Source organism: Rana temporaria, chromosome 13 (genome assembly GCF_905171775.1).
Source record: "Rana temporaria chromosome 13, aRanTem1.1, whole genome shotgun sequence".
NCBI classification, from domain to species: Eukaryota; Metazoa; Chordata; class Amphibia; order Anura; family Ranidae; genus Rana; species Rana temporaria.
In genome coordinates, this window is record NC_053501.1 from 118,410,824 (window position 1) to 118,425,104 (window position 14,281).

Sequence of the window (14,281 nt, forward strand, 5' to 3'; positions counted from 1 at the left end):
ATTGTTGCCAAATTTTTTGTCACTGTTATTTGAGCAGCGGTTTTTATAAGCACTATATATATTATAATTGTTATTCTATATACATAAAAAAAAAAAAAAAAATTATATATATATATATTTTGAGTTAGAGTGTGTGTGTGTTGTATATATATTACACACGCGCATTTGGTGTTTGGTGAATTTTATTGCAAACAAAAAACACATTTGTTACATACACATTATAATATATACACACACACACACACATACACATACATACATACACACACATATAACAAATGTGTTTTGGTGAATTTTAATACAAAAAAAACAACAACACATTTGTGTATATATATATATATATATATATATATATATATATATATATATATATATATATATATATATATATATATATACACACATACATACATACATACATACACACATACATACATAACGCACCTAATTTAAATGATCCACGCCCCCTACGGGATCATTTAAATTATGCGCGCTTACGCCGGCCCCTTTTACGAAACGCCGCCGCAAATTTACAGAGCAAATGCTTTGTGAATGCAGCGTAGCTCCAGTAATTTACGGAGGCGTAGCGTAAAAACGGTACGCTACGCTGCCGTAGCAGTGCGCGCCCCTACCTGAATCCACCCCAATGTGTGTTTTTTTTTTTTTTTTTAATTAAAATTCACCGAAGTCTAATCCCCCCCCCCGAAAATTGTGTTTATAAAAACCGCTGCTTAAATAACCGTGTGGCATAAAATTTTGTAACAATTGCCATTTTATTCTCTAGGGTTCCTGCTTATATTTTATATATATATATATAATTTGCATCCCATAGAATTTGAATATCATCAAAAAGTTAATTTATTTCAGTAATTCAATTCCAAAAGTGAAAGTCGTATATATTATATATATGGAGCCGTTACACGCAGAGCGATGGATTTCAAGCATTTTTAATTTAATTTTGAAGATTATTTACGGCTTACAGCGAGTGACACCCCAACATACTATTAGCTGGATTCACATAGGGTGGCGTATTATTATTGAGCCGGCGTAGCGTATCGTATTTACGCTACGCCGCCGTAAGTCAAGAGGCAAGTGCTGTATTCACAAAGCACGTGCCTCCTAAGTTACGGCGGCTTAGCGTAAATGGGCTGGACTAAGCGCGCCTAATTCAAATTGTGAAGAGGTGGGCGTGTTTTATGTAAATAAAAGCATGACCCGACGTGATTGACGTTTTTAACCAACGGCACATGCGCCGTCCGTGGACATATCCCAGTGTGCATTGCTCCAAAGTACGCCGCAAGGACGTCATTGGTTTTGACGTGAACGTAAATTACGTCCAGCCCTATTCACGGACGACTTACGCAAATGACGTAAAATTTTTAAATTTCGACGTGGTTCCGACGTCCATACTTAACATTGGCTGGGCCAACTTTTTGTTCGACTAACTTTACGCCGGAAAACGCCTTACGTAAACGGCTTATCTTTACTGCGACGGGCAAGCGTACGTTCGTGAATAGGGGTATCTCGCTGATTTACGCTTTCTAGGCGTCAATCAGCGTTCACACCCCTAGCGACCAGCGGAACTAGACAGCTTAGGCGCAGGCCGTCGTATCTTAGCTACATTTAAGTGCATCTCAATTTGAGAATACACTTAAATGTACGACGGCGCAGATTCAGAGTTACGACGGCGTATCTACTGATATGCCGGCTTAACTCTTTCCGAATCTAGCCCCTAATCTCAGAAAATTAAAATATTACTTAAGACCAATAAAAAAAGATAAAAAAAAAGTATTTCTAATACATAAATGTTGGCTTAGTGAGAAGTCTGTCCCTGTACCGCATGGGGTGCTCAACCGGTGGCCCTCTAGCTGTTGCAAAACTACAAGTCCCATGAGGCATTGCAAGGCTGACAGGTACAAGCCTGACTCCCAAAGGCAGAGGCATGATGGGACTTGTAGTACCACAACAGCTGGAAGGCCACAGGTTGAGCACCCATGATATAGGATGCACTCAATACTTGGTCAGGGTTCCTTTTCCATGAATTCCGGCATCAATGGGGCGTGGCACGGAGGAGATCGGCGTGGCACGGAGGAGATCAGCCTGGGGCACTGCTGAGGTGTATTGGAAGTCCAGGTTGCTTTGATATCGGCCTTCACCTCGTCTCCATTGTTGGGTCTGGTGTCCCTCATCTTCCTCTTGACAAATCCTCCACAGATTTTCTACGGGCTTTAGGTCAGGCCAGCTTTATGCAGATGCCGATTTCATTTTCCGGCAGGACTTGTCACCTTCCCACAACTACCAATACCCGGTCACGTGATCGTGGGATCGCTGTTTTTTTGATTGGCCAGCAAACTCGCCTGACCTGAACCCCGTAGAGAAGATTAAGGCCAAGCGAACCTTGATCTGTGAAACGCGTTGATCCCGCATAGAGGTCTCGTGGTGTATCTTGATGATTTTTAATCTCCAATAAAGTCATCGGCGCGGCTTCAATACCTGGGAGTGCCGTCAACTTTTCTTGAACCATCGGCCAGCAAACTCGCCTGACCTAAACTATGAGATGAGCATCTGAACGACCCCAACATACAGGGATAATACCGACCTATCATCACACACAGAGGTTGTCACCGACAATGTAACCTAAACCCCATAGACAATCTGTGGGGTATTAGTCTAGATCAGGGGGGGTCTCCATACATTCTAAACAAAGGACCAGCTTACCGTCCTTCAGACTTTAGGGGCGGATTGGGAGTGGAAAATGGTGTCAGTGGAAGGACTATTGCCCCATCGTTGGTGCCAATGTACCCACTTTTGAGACCATTTATTTTCAGCTGGGGAGTAGAGACGGCCTACAAGGCTCGGCTTCTGTAGCTACAAGGAGATTTTCTCTTATTTCCTGTGTGGTCACCAAGACAGGAAGTGAGTAAAATCTCTCCAACGGGGACACACAGTCCAGAGATGTTTTCTGCAGTACCTCTTTTCTGCCAGAAGGTGCCTGGACTTCATTCAACCCTGAAAACCTTCAACTTGGAAGACTGAGGACACACTGAGTGCGGGGGGCATCATGGGACCGGCTGTGTAAAATACCCAAGAGGGGGGTCTGGGGGGGGGGGGTGTCTTAGGGGGTTAACGGAGCCTAGAGAGTTGGGCTTTAAATGCATAAAAGTCCCAGTATGGAAATTGAGTGTTTGTTGTTCTCCTGAGTCGGCCGTCGCAGAACCTCGTGCTCAGGAACCAGGAAGTGAGTGACGGCGCTCGGTGGGGACAGCCAAATTCCGAGGCACCTTCCCCTCGCCTCAGTACACCCCGGGGCTGCTGTTCTGGTCTCTGTACACACATGTCGGAGTGAGAGGTACACAAAGAACTTCGAGGATTACATAACTGACAGGTACAGTACAGGGACCGACGCCAACTGTAACCAGCAAATATCTCCTCATTCTTTACCCACAATGCCCTCCGCCCGTCACACGTGCAGGTCTCTGCATGGGGCGCCTTCCATAATACATTTAGGAACTTTTTTTTTTATAATTTTTTTATTAGACATTTTTTTTTATTAAATTTTTTTTTTTTTTTTTTTTTTTTTTTTTTTTTAAAAGCCCCACATTTTCCGGTTGCCTTTTTTTAATCATCACAACTTCAAATTTTAACCATTTAAAACGATGGCGTAAACTTCAGGAGTGAGCAGCCGAATTGGCCAGGACCTGGAACGCATTGAGGGTCAAAGATATCCGCTTGCTTAACCTGGCCTTTTCTGGCCCTTTTTATTGACGTTGAAGTTTACGGGGCAGATCCACGTACCTGCGCGCAATAATACGACGGGAGCAGCGTATCTAAGATACGCTACGCCGCCGTAACTTTTTTTTTTTCGAATCCTCAAAGAATTTGCGCCGTAAGTTAGGGCGGCGTAGTGTATCTTTAGCGGCGTAACGGCGCGCCATTCAAATCTCTGTGATGGGGGCGTGTTTTATGCAAATACGTCGTGACCCGACGTAAACTACGTTTTTTTTTTTTAACTGCGCATGTGCCGTCCGTGGGGGTATCCCAGTGCGCATGCTCGAAATTAACCCGGAACAAGCCAATGCTTCCGACGGTGACGTCATTCTCCGCAAATCCCTATTCGCGAACTACTTACACAAACGACGTAAACATTTCAAATTTCTACGCGGGAAGGATGGCCATATGTAACATTGAGTACGCCTCATAACAGCAGCTTTAACTATACGCCGGAAAAAGCCGAACGCAAACGACGTAAAAAAATGCGGCGGACGTACGTTTGTGGATCGCCGTAACTACCTAATTTGCATACTCAACGCGGAACTCGACGGAAACGCCACCTAGCGTCTGCCAAAAAATTGCATCTTAGATCCGACGGCGTACTAAGACTTATGCCTGTCGGATCGACCCGAGATGCCGTCGTATCTTGTTTTGTGGATACAAAACAAAGATACGACGCGGAAATTTAAAATTACGCCGGCGTAATTCTTTTGTGGATCTGCCCCGATATCTGTATTTTTTTGTTACAATTTTTTTTTAGAACCCCCCCCAAAAATGATATATATATATATAACATAATATTTATCATACATAACAGGGGCAGTGATGTTTGTAAACATACATAGGGGCTTACGACAATGGGTGTGGTACAAATATTCAAATATTAAAATTTAAAAAAAATTCTAATTTCTGACTATCTGAATTTACAAATTTAAAAATATTCAAATATTACTATTATACAGGATTTATAAATAATTTTAAATATATTAAAATATTACAATTTTCAGAAAAAATCTTTAAACAGGTTTTCGTTAATTCGGATATTTTTGAATTAACGAACTTGTAGAGATTAAACAACGAATTCGGAACGAAACGAATCGCACATGAATATTCAAATTTTCAAATGTTCAAATTTCCAAATATTTGAATTTACAAATTTATGAATATTGGAATTTTTGGACTTACAAATTTACGAATGTTCGAATTTTTAAATTTCAGAATATTTGAATTTACTAATTTATGAATATTCAAATTTACGAATTATCGAATTTACGAATATCTGAACTTACGAATATTATTATTATACAGGATTTATAAATAATTTATAATATATTTAAATATTCACATTTTCAGAAAAAAATAATCTTTAAAAACAAGTTTACGTTAATTCGGATATTTTTGAATTAACGAATTTGTAGTGATTTAACAACGAATTCGGAACAAAACGAAATCGCACATGAATATTCAAATTTTCAAATGTTCAAATTTCCAAATATTTGAATTTATGAATATTCAAATTTCTGAATTTACAAATATTCAAATTTTTAAATTTCCGAATATTTGAATTTACGAATTTATGAATATTCAAATTTACGAATTATCGAATATACAAATATTCAAATATTTGAATTTACGAATATTATTATTATTATTATACAGGATTTATAAATAATTTTAAATATATTTAAATATTCAAATTTTCTGAAAAATTCTTTAAACAGGTTTTTGTTAATTCGGATATTTTTGAATTAACGAATTTGAAGAAATTCGTTAAAAAACGAATTCAGAGCCGAAACGAATCACACGTCTAATATTTTCACCAATATTTTTTTTAACTATGGGACCCCCTTGTTCTGTTTTTATGCCCCTTGGACACCCAGCTGAAAATAACTGTCACTTTTTCTTCTATGGGACCCCATTGTTCTGTATTAATATCCCTGGACCCAGCTGAAAATAACTGTCACTTTAAGAAGCGATGTTCTGTCTCCTGGAATGTTCGGATTGTGGGCCTCACTTGTGACTTCCTCGGTCATGAGAACGGAGCGTCTCTCCGTGTCCCCGTCCTCCTCTGTCTAGGAAGGGGACACGTGTGTTTGTCTCCGCCGCACCTCGTGTTCTGGAAATGTGAGGAGGAACCAGGAAGGTCCTCTGAGTGGCAGCGGCCCAGCCGTGTGTTTTCCTTGGAACAGCACCCCCTCCCCCCCCCTTGGCTGCACCCAATGTACGGGGACACACCGGAGTCACATGATCCCATTACCTGCACATGAGTGGCTACAGACTTCTTAAAGTAGCCTCCCGCCTTCAAAACGGCTTTCATGCTCCACATCCAGTTTTCAGAATTTATTATTTATATATAAAACATTTTTTTTTTGGAAGCAGTGGTCTCTCTGCAGACATCTGACATGCCTCCCCTGCTGAGCCAGACCTAGAGCCCTCTAATGATGCTCTGCTGATTGCAAAGTTCTATGTTTCATGCCGACCTATGCAGAGAGACCGCTGCTTCCGCACACAGAGCGAGGGCCTTTCTCTACAACATGCTGGCAGGGGGCGGGGCTTCTCTGGCTGTGGCTGCTTTCTTCAAAAGCTGCATTCCGTGTTATGCTGCCGACACGCTCTTTTGTGGAAGCGGTGGTCTCTCTGCAGAGGTCAGATTCTCCTCCCCCTCCCAGCGAAGCCAAATCTAGAGCCTAATAACTCTCTGCTGATTGTTCCATGCAGACCTATGCAGAGAGACCGCTGCTTCCACACACTGAACAAGAGTCTCTCTCTGCAGCATGCTGGCAGGCGACGGGGCTTTTCTACTCAGGCTGTGGCTGCTTTCGTTACACTCTTTGTAGAAGCAGTGGTCTCTCTGCAGACATCTGACATGCCCCCCCCCTACTGAGCCAGACCTTGAACTCTCCAATCCCTCTCTACTGATTGCAGAGATCCAGTTCCATACAGACCTATGCAGAGAGACCGCTGCTTCCGCACACAGAGCAAAGGGTCCTTCTCTGCAGCATGCTGGACTTTTCTACTCAGGCTTTCGATTGGCGAGGAGCCCTTAGTGGGCGTGTCCAGGAATTCCTCCCATCTTCGCAATCTGGGGTTCCCGGATCACAGAGAGAGAAGGAAGCGAAGTCGACGGAGGGATTCCGGGTGGAAGATCGAATCTTCTGCCTCCTTCCGATTATAAGGCCGTCTCGAAGCAGACGCCATCAAAGCTCGTTGAGCGCCGGGGGATGGGGCCATTGTGCGGCGCGGCGTGGGCGTTCCTGGTCGCACCTGGTCGATCGGGGACTCGATCGGGAGCTCTTTGATGTTCGGCGTCTGAAGAGATGTACAATTATCGCACTATAGGTAACCCGGAGAGACGGAGGAACCTTTTGTATCTTCAGTACCTCTCATTGTTCTATATATAGAGACCAATCGTCCTCCGACTGCCGTGCAGGGCGAGGGCACCGCGACGCATGCCGAATTAGGCTCCTGATTTAAGCCGTCACTAGGGGGGGGGTTACTAGCGTCCTTTTTTGGGGAATTTTTGTGAAATAAGAGAAGCAAAAAACAAACAAGAAACAGGAAAAATGTTATGTACAAAATAATTTGCTGTTGGAGCCAGCTGAAAATAACTGTCACTCGTTGTTTTGGCACAGTGGCAGCATATGATGGGCACAGTGGCTGCGTTTGATGGGCACCCTGGAAGCATTTTATGGGCACCCTGGAAGCATTTAATGGACACAGTGGCGGCGCTTGATGGGCACCCTGGAAGCATTTAATGGGCACAGTGGCGGCGCTTGATGGGCACAGTGGCGGCGCTTGATGGGCACAGTGGCGGCACTTGATGGGCACAGTGGCGGCACTTGATGGGCACCCTGGAAGCATTTAATGGGCACCCTGGAAGCATTTAATGAGCACAGTGGCGGCGCTTGATGGGCACAGTGGCAGCGCTTGATGGGCACAGTGGCAGCGCTTGATGGGCACCCTGGAAGCATTTAATGGCCACCCTGGAAGCATTTAATGGGCACAGTGGCGGCGCTTGATGGGCACCCTGGAAGCATTTAATGGGCACCCTAGAAGCATTTAATGGGCACAGTGGCGGCGCTTGATGGGCACAGTGGCGATGCTTGATGGGCAGCCTGGAAGCATTTGACGGGCACAGTGGCGGGGCTTGGGTTTTTTTTGCAAAAAAAAATAAAAAATTCAAATAGTTTGCGCCCCCAAAAATTTTGAGCACCAGCCACCACTGGATGGGGCAATAGGAGGACTTCAAGGCACTGTACACTGTCGGAGGTTCTAGCCACTATCAAGGTTGATTAACCCCTTCACTCCCAAGTCGACGTCCTGCACTAACAAGCTTCAGTTCCTGGAAGAAAAAAGGAGGATAACCTGGAAAACCGGCTCCGCCGGAATAACCTGCACTTGGTGGGCCTGCCTGAAAAAGTGGAGAGGGCTCCGAACCCTGCATCATTTCTGGAGAGCCGACTGATGCAGGAGTTTGGCAGGGACTTCTTCTCCACATGTTTCTTCATTGAACAGGCTGCTCACGGGGTCCCAGGTAGACCACTTCCGCCAGGTAATCCTTCACCCCCCCATCCCCCCATGGTCCCCCGTCTATTGAATTATTGTGACGGGATGCAGCACTGCATTTTTTTTCCCGTTCTGTACACTTTATTACCAAAAGTATTGGGACGCCTGCCTTTACACGCACATAAGCTTTAATGTCATCCCAGTCTTAGTCCGGAGGGTTCAATATTGAGTTGGCCCCGCCCTTTGCAGCTATAACAGCTTCAACTCTTCTGGGAAGGCCGTTCACAAGGTTTAGGAGGGTGTCTATGGGAATGTTTGACCATTCTTCCAGAAGCGCGGTGAGGTCAGGCACTGATGTTGAATGAGAAGGTCATCGCTCCAATTCATCCCAAAGGTGTTCTTATGGGGTTGAGGTCAGGACTCTGTGCAGGTCAGTCAGGTTCCTCCACCCCCAAAATTTGTTCATCTAGTTTGTTATGGACCTTGCTTTGTGCACTGGTGCGCAATCATGTTGGAACAGGAAGGGGCCATCCCCCAAACTGTTCCCACAAAGTTAGGAGCATGAAATTGTCCCAAAATGTCTTGGAATTTCCGATGGAAAAAGTCAGATGGGAACTTTTCATCTGATTTTTCCGACCGTGTGTATGCTGAATTTGACTTTTTACGTCCGAAATTCCGATGGACTTATGTAGAGAACATGTTATCAATTTTTCAGACGGAAAAAAATTCCTAATGGAAAATCCATTTCGGGAATTCCGACGGGAAAAAAAAAACATGCATGCTCGGAAACAATTTGACGCATGCTCGGAAGCATGGAACTTCATTTTTCTCGGCTCGTCGTAGTGTTGTACGTCACACCGCGTTCTTGGCGGTTCGGAATTTGGTGTGACCGCGACATGTGTATGCAAGTCAGCTTGAGCGGAATTCCGACGGAATAAAACGGTCGTGTGTATAATAATTATAAAAGCAGAGGCCCTAGCCTAGACAATTGGTGGGTTTTGCAATTTTTAAAGAAAAAAATATATATATATCATTTTTTTTTTCAATATGAATTTTTATCATTTATTTATTTTTAAACTGTTGCAGTAAATAAATGAGATTATATATATATTATATCTCATTTATTTACTGCAACAGTTTAAAAATAAATGATAAAAATTCCTAATGGAAAAAAAAAAAATTATATATATATTTTTTTTTCATTATGAATTTTTATCATTTATTTATTTTTAAACTGTTGCAGTAAATAAATAAAATTATATATTTATACATTCGCAAATTTTAAAGCGATCCTTTTTTTTTTTAAATGTTACAAAAAAAAAAAAAAATTGGGTTATGCTTTGTGTTTTTTGTTTGCATCAAAAATAAAAAAAAGTGTATCCCCCCCCCCCAAAAAAAAATTGCGTTGTATTCACATAGCTGTGTTTCTAAGGCAATTTTTTTTTTTGGGGGGGGGGGGGGGGGGGGGGGGGATACACTTTTTTTTATTTTTGATGCAAACAAAAAACACAAAGCATAACCCAATTTTTTTGGGAAAAATATATATAAAAAAAATACCAAAACACGTCACGCTTTAAAAAATTAGCAAAATTCACCAATTTATTCTCTGGGGTCTCCGCTTTAAAAAAAATGATATCTAATGTTTGGGGGTTCTAAGGAATTTTCTAGCAAAAAATAAAATAAAAATAAAAAATAATGATTGTTCCATGGGAACAAAAAATTCCCGGAAAAGAAGCGGTCAGTGACAGGTTCTCTTTATATTTCTATATATTATACGTTACATTGTATCTATTATGTAAATATTTCATTTCATGGATCTCCGTTGGCAAACAATGCATCAAAAAAAGGACACCATCGCGCCCCCGAGGCGTCCCCGCCGGCTCTCGCTTCCTGCAGCTTTTCCACCTTACTGTAAGGAGGAAAGGTGGGGGGGGGGGTGATTATTTTCCTCCGGGAAGACGAGGACAATGTGGGAAATCCAAGGCGGACTGGGCAGCGGTGCCAGCGGGTAGGAGGAGGAGGGGGGGGTGACGTAGCGCAGCTTTATAAAAGGTGGCGGGACTGTAAGGAGAGCCAGAAGAGGGAGAAACGCGCCGCCGCCGTCTGCAGAGCGGGCGAGACACCGAAAGGTACGTGACATCGCAGGATCTGCGTCTATCATTTCACCTTCCATCACCCAGAACTGAATCGTTCGCTCCACTAGGCGCTGCGTAAGGGAACGCTTCTTCTTATAGATTGTCAGCTCCTGCGTCCAGAGACTTGAAAGAGTTTATATAGCGCTGACTTATACCGCAGTGCTGTACAGAGATCACTGAGCCAGACACATCAGTCTCTGTACAGAGGAGCTTACACTCTAATGTCGTCGTCGTCGTCCCCCCACACAGTCACATCAGTCTCTGTACAGAGGAGCTTACACTCTAATGTCCCCTCCCCCCCCACAGTCACATCAGTCTCTGTACAGAGGAGCTTACACCCTAATGTCCCCCCCCCCCACATCACATCAGTCTCTGTACAGAGGAGCTTACACTCTAATGTCCCCTCCCCTCCCACATCAGTCTCTGTACAGAGGAGCTTACACTCTAATGTCCCCTCCCCCCACACATCACATCAGTCTCTGTACAGAGGAGCTTACACTCTAATGTCCCCTCCCCCCCACAGTCACATCAGTCTCTGTACAGAGGAGCTTACACTCTAATGTCCCCTCCCCCCCCACAGTCACATCAGTCTCTGTACAGAGGAGCTTACACCCTAATGTCCCCCCCCCCCACATCACATCAGTCTCTGTACAGAGGAGCTTACACTCTAATGTCCCCTCCCCTCCCACATCAGTCTCTGTACAGAGGAGCTTACACTCTAATGTCCCCTCCCCCCCCCACAGTCACATCAGTCTCTGTACAGAGGAGCTTACACTCTAATGTCCCCTCCCCCCCCCACACATCACATCAGTCTCTGTACAGAGGAGCTTACACTCTAATGTCCCCTCCCCCCCACAGTCACATCAGTCTCTGTACAGAGGAGCTTACACTCTAATGTCCCCTCCCCCCCCACATCACATCAGTCTCTGTACAGAGGAGCTTACACTCTAATGTCCCCTCCCCCCCACAGTCACATCAGTCTCTGTACAGAGGAGCTTACACTCCAATGTCCCCTCCCCCACAGTCACATCAGTCTCTGTACAGAGGAGCTTACACTCTAATGTCCCCTCCCCCCCCCACACATCAGTCTCTGTACAGAGGAGCTTACACTCTAATGTCCCCCCCCCCCACAGTCACATCAGTCTCTATACAGAGGAGCTTACACTCTAATGTCCCCTCCCCCACAGTCACATCAGTCTCTGTACAGAGGAGCTTACACTCTAATGTCCCCTCCCCCCCCACATCACATCAGTCTCTGTACAGAGGAGCTTACACTCTAATGTCCCCTCCCCCCCACAGTCACATCAGTCTCTGTACAGAGGAGCTTACACTCTAATGTCCCCTCCCCCCTCACAGTCACATCAGTCTCAGTACAGAGGAGCTTACACTCTAATGTCCCCTCCCCCCCACAGTCACATCAGTCTCTGTACAGAGGAGCTTACACTCTAATGTCCCCTCCCCTCCCACATCAGTCTCTGTACAGAGGAGCTTACACTCTAATGTCCCCTCCCCCCCCCACAGTCACATCAGTCTCTGTACAGAGGAGCTTACACTCTAATGTCCCCTCCCCCCCCCACACATCACATCAGTCTCTGTACAGAGGAGCTTACACTCTAATGTCCCCTCCCCCCCACAGTCACATCAGTCTCTGTACAGAGGAGCTTACACTCTAATGTCCCCTCCCCCCCCACATCACATCAGTCTCTGTACAGAGGAGCTTACACTCTAATGTCCCCTCCCCCCCACAGTCACATCAGTCTCTGTACAGAGGAGCTTACACTCCAATGTCCCCTCCCCCACAGTCACATCAGTCTCTGTACAGAGGAGCTTACACTCTAATGTCCCCTCCCCCCCCCCACACATCAGTCTCTGTACAGAGGAGCTTACACTCTAATGTCCCCCCCCCCCACAGTCACATCAGTCTCTATACAGAGGAGCTTACACTCTAATGTCCCCTCCCCCCACAGTCACATCAGTCTCTGTACAGAGGAGCTTACACTCTAATGTCCCCTCCCCCCCCCACATCACATCAGTCTCTGTACAGAGGAGCTTACACTCTAATGTCCCCTCCCCCCCACAGTCACATCAGTCTCTGTACAGAGGAGCTTACACTCTAATGTCCCCTCCCCCCCTCACAGTCACATCAGTCTCAGTACAGAGGAGCTTACACTCTAATGTCCCCTCCCCCCCACAGTCACAAACTATTATTATATATAAAAATTTTGCGGGGCTGAGGTGCGCATTCGTGAGCATGGGGGGCATATTATTTGTATATTTTTTCCCCCATTATGAATTAATAATAATTTTTTTTTTAATTTATATATTTTTTTTTCACACTGCTGCTTTAAAAATTGTATTATATATAATTTAAATTTTTTTACTTTTAAGCTGTTGCTAGCTATATATATATATTTTTTTTTTTTTTTTTTTTAAAGCAACAGCTTAAAAGTAAAAAAAGAAAAAATGATTAAAATAAAATTTAAAGCAGCAGTGTGAAAAAAAAAAAAAAAAGAGTATAAATTCATAATGGGGAAATAAATATAACCCCCCCCCCCCTCACCTCCAATGCGAACAAATGTGCACCTCAGCCCCGCAAACAGCAATTTATTTATATATATATTAATTATATCATTTTTATTATTTAAAGCAACTGTTTCAAAGTAAACAAAATTTGAAAAGTGATGATTATATATATATATATATATAATCATTTTTCACTTGTTTTTTACTTTGAAACAGTTGCTTTAAATAATAATAAAAAAATTATATATATATATATAATTTTTTTTTTTTTATTATTATTTTTATTATTTAAAGCAACTAATTTATATATATATATAATGTTGCTTTAAATAATAAAAATTTATATTATATATAATTTTTTTTTATTATCATTATTTTTATTATTTAAAGCAACTGTTTCAAAGTAAAAAAAATTGAAAAACGATTATATATTTATATAGCTCTGACATATACTGTAGCGCTCTCACCCACACTGTTCTAATTATTGTTACATATATTTACACCACAGATACCTTATCTGATTTCTATTATTATTATTATTATTATGATGATGATTATCATCTGCAGTCAATTAGTCACGGGGTCTTAGTTATTATGCCCACAGATCAAAGGGCCCGCGTTGCCATAGTAACCGGGTTAAAGATCGGTAAAAGGGGGACATTAGGTTGTTGACCTCATTATCACCACCGATCACTTCATTCCGGGAGCCGATCATTACATCTCCACTCTCTGTATGACATTCTGCTTATTAGCGTGTCGCCCTCAAATTATAATGGAGACATTTATTTAAATGTCAAGGAGATTGTAGAGGACAGATATACGCTTCAGTCTTCAGTAGTTTGTGTCTCTGCCCCTCCCACAATGAGGAGATTTCCTGCAGTAGTTTGTGTCTCTGCCCCTCCCACAATGAGGAGATTTCCTGCAGTAGTTTGTGTCTCTGCCCCTCCCACAATGGGGAGATTTCCTGCAGTAGTTTGTGTCTCTGCCCCTCCCACAATGAGGAGATTTCCTGCAGTAGTTTGTGTCTCTGCCCCTCCCACAATGAGGAGATTTCCTGCAGTAGTTTGTGTCTCTGCCCCTCCCACAATGAGGAGATTTCCTGCAGTAGTTTGTGTCTCTGCCCCTCCCACAATGAGGAGATTTCCTGCAGTAGTTTGTGTCTCTGCCCCTCCCACAATGAGGAGATTTCCTGCAGTAGTTTGTGTCTCTGCCCCTCCCACAATGAGGAGATTTCCCGCAGTAGTTTGTGTCTCTGCCCCTCCCACAATGGGGAGATTTCCCTGCAGTAGTTTGTGTCTCTGCCCCTCCCACAATGGGGAGATTTCCCTGCAGTAGTTTGTGTCTCT

At 43.5% G+C, this 14,281-nt stretch overlaps 1 protein-coding gene across 1 annotated transcript in view; it reads left to right on the plus strand.

Annotated features, from left to right (window-relative positions):
- Positions 1 to 10,325: 10,325 nt before the first annotated feature.
- Positions 10,326 to 14,281, plus strand: part of LOC120920399 (C2 calcium-dependent domain-containing protein 4D-like) — a 9,872-nt gene continuing 5,916 nt past the window's right edge. The window contains exon 1 of the mRNA XM_040332471.1: positions 10,326 to 10,406. The gene's annotated coding sequence lies outside the window, so the exon portion shown is untranslated. The remainder of the gene's footprint in view (positions 10,407 to 14,281) is intronic.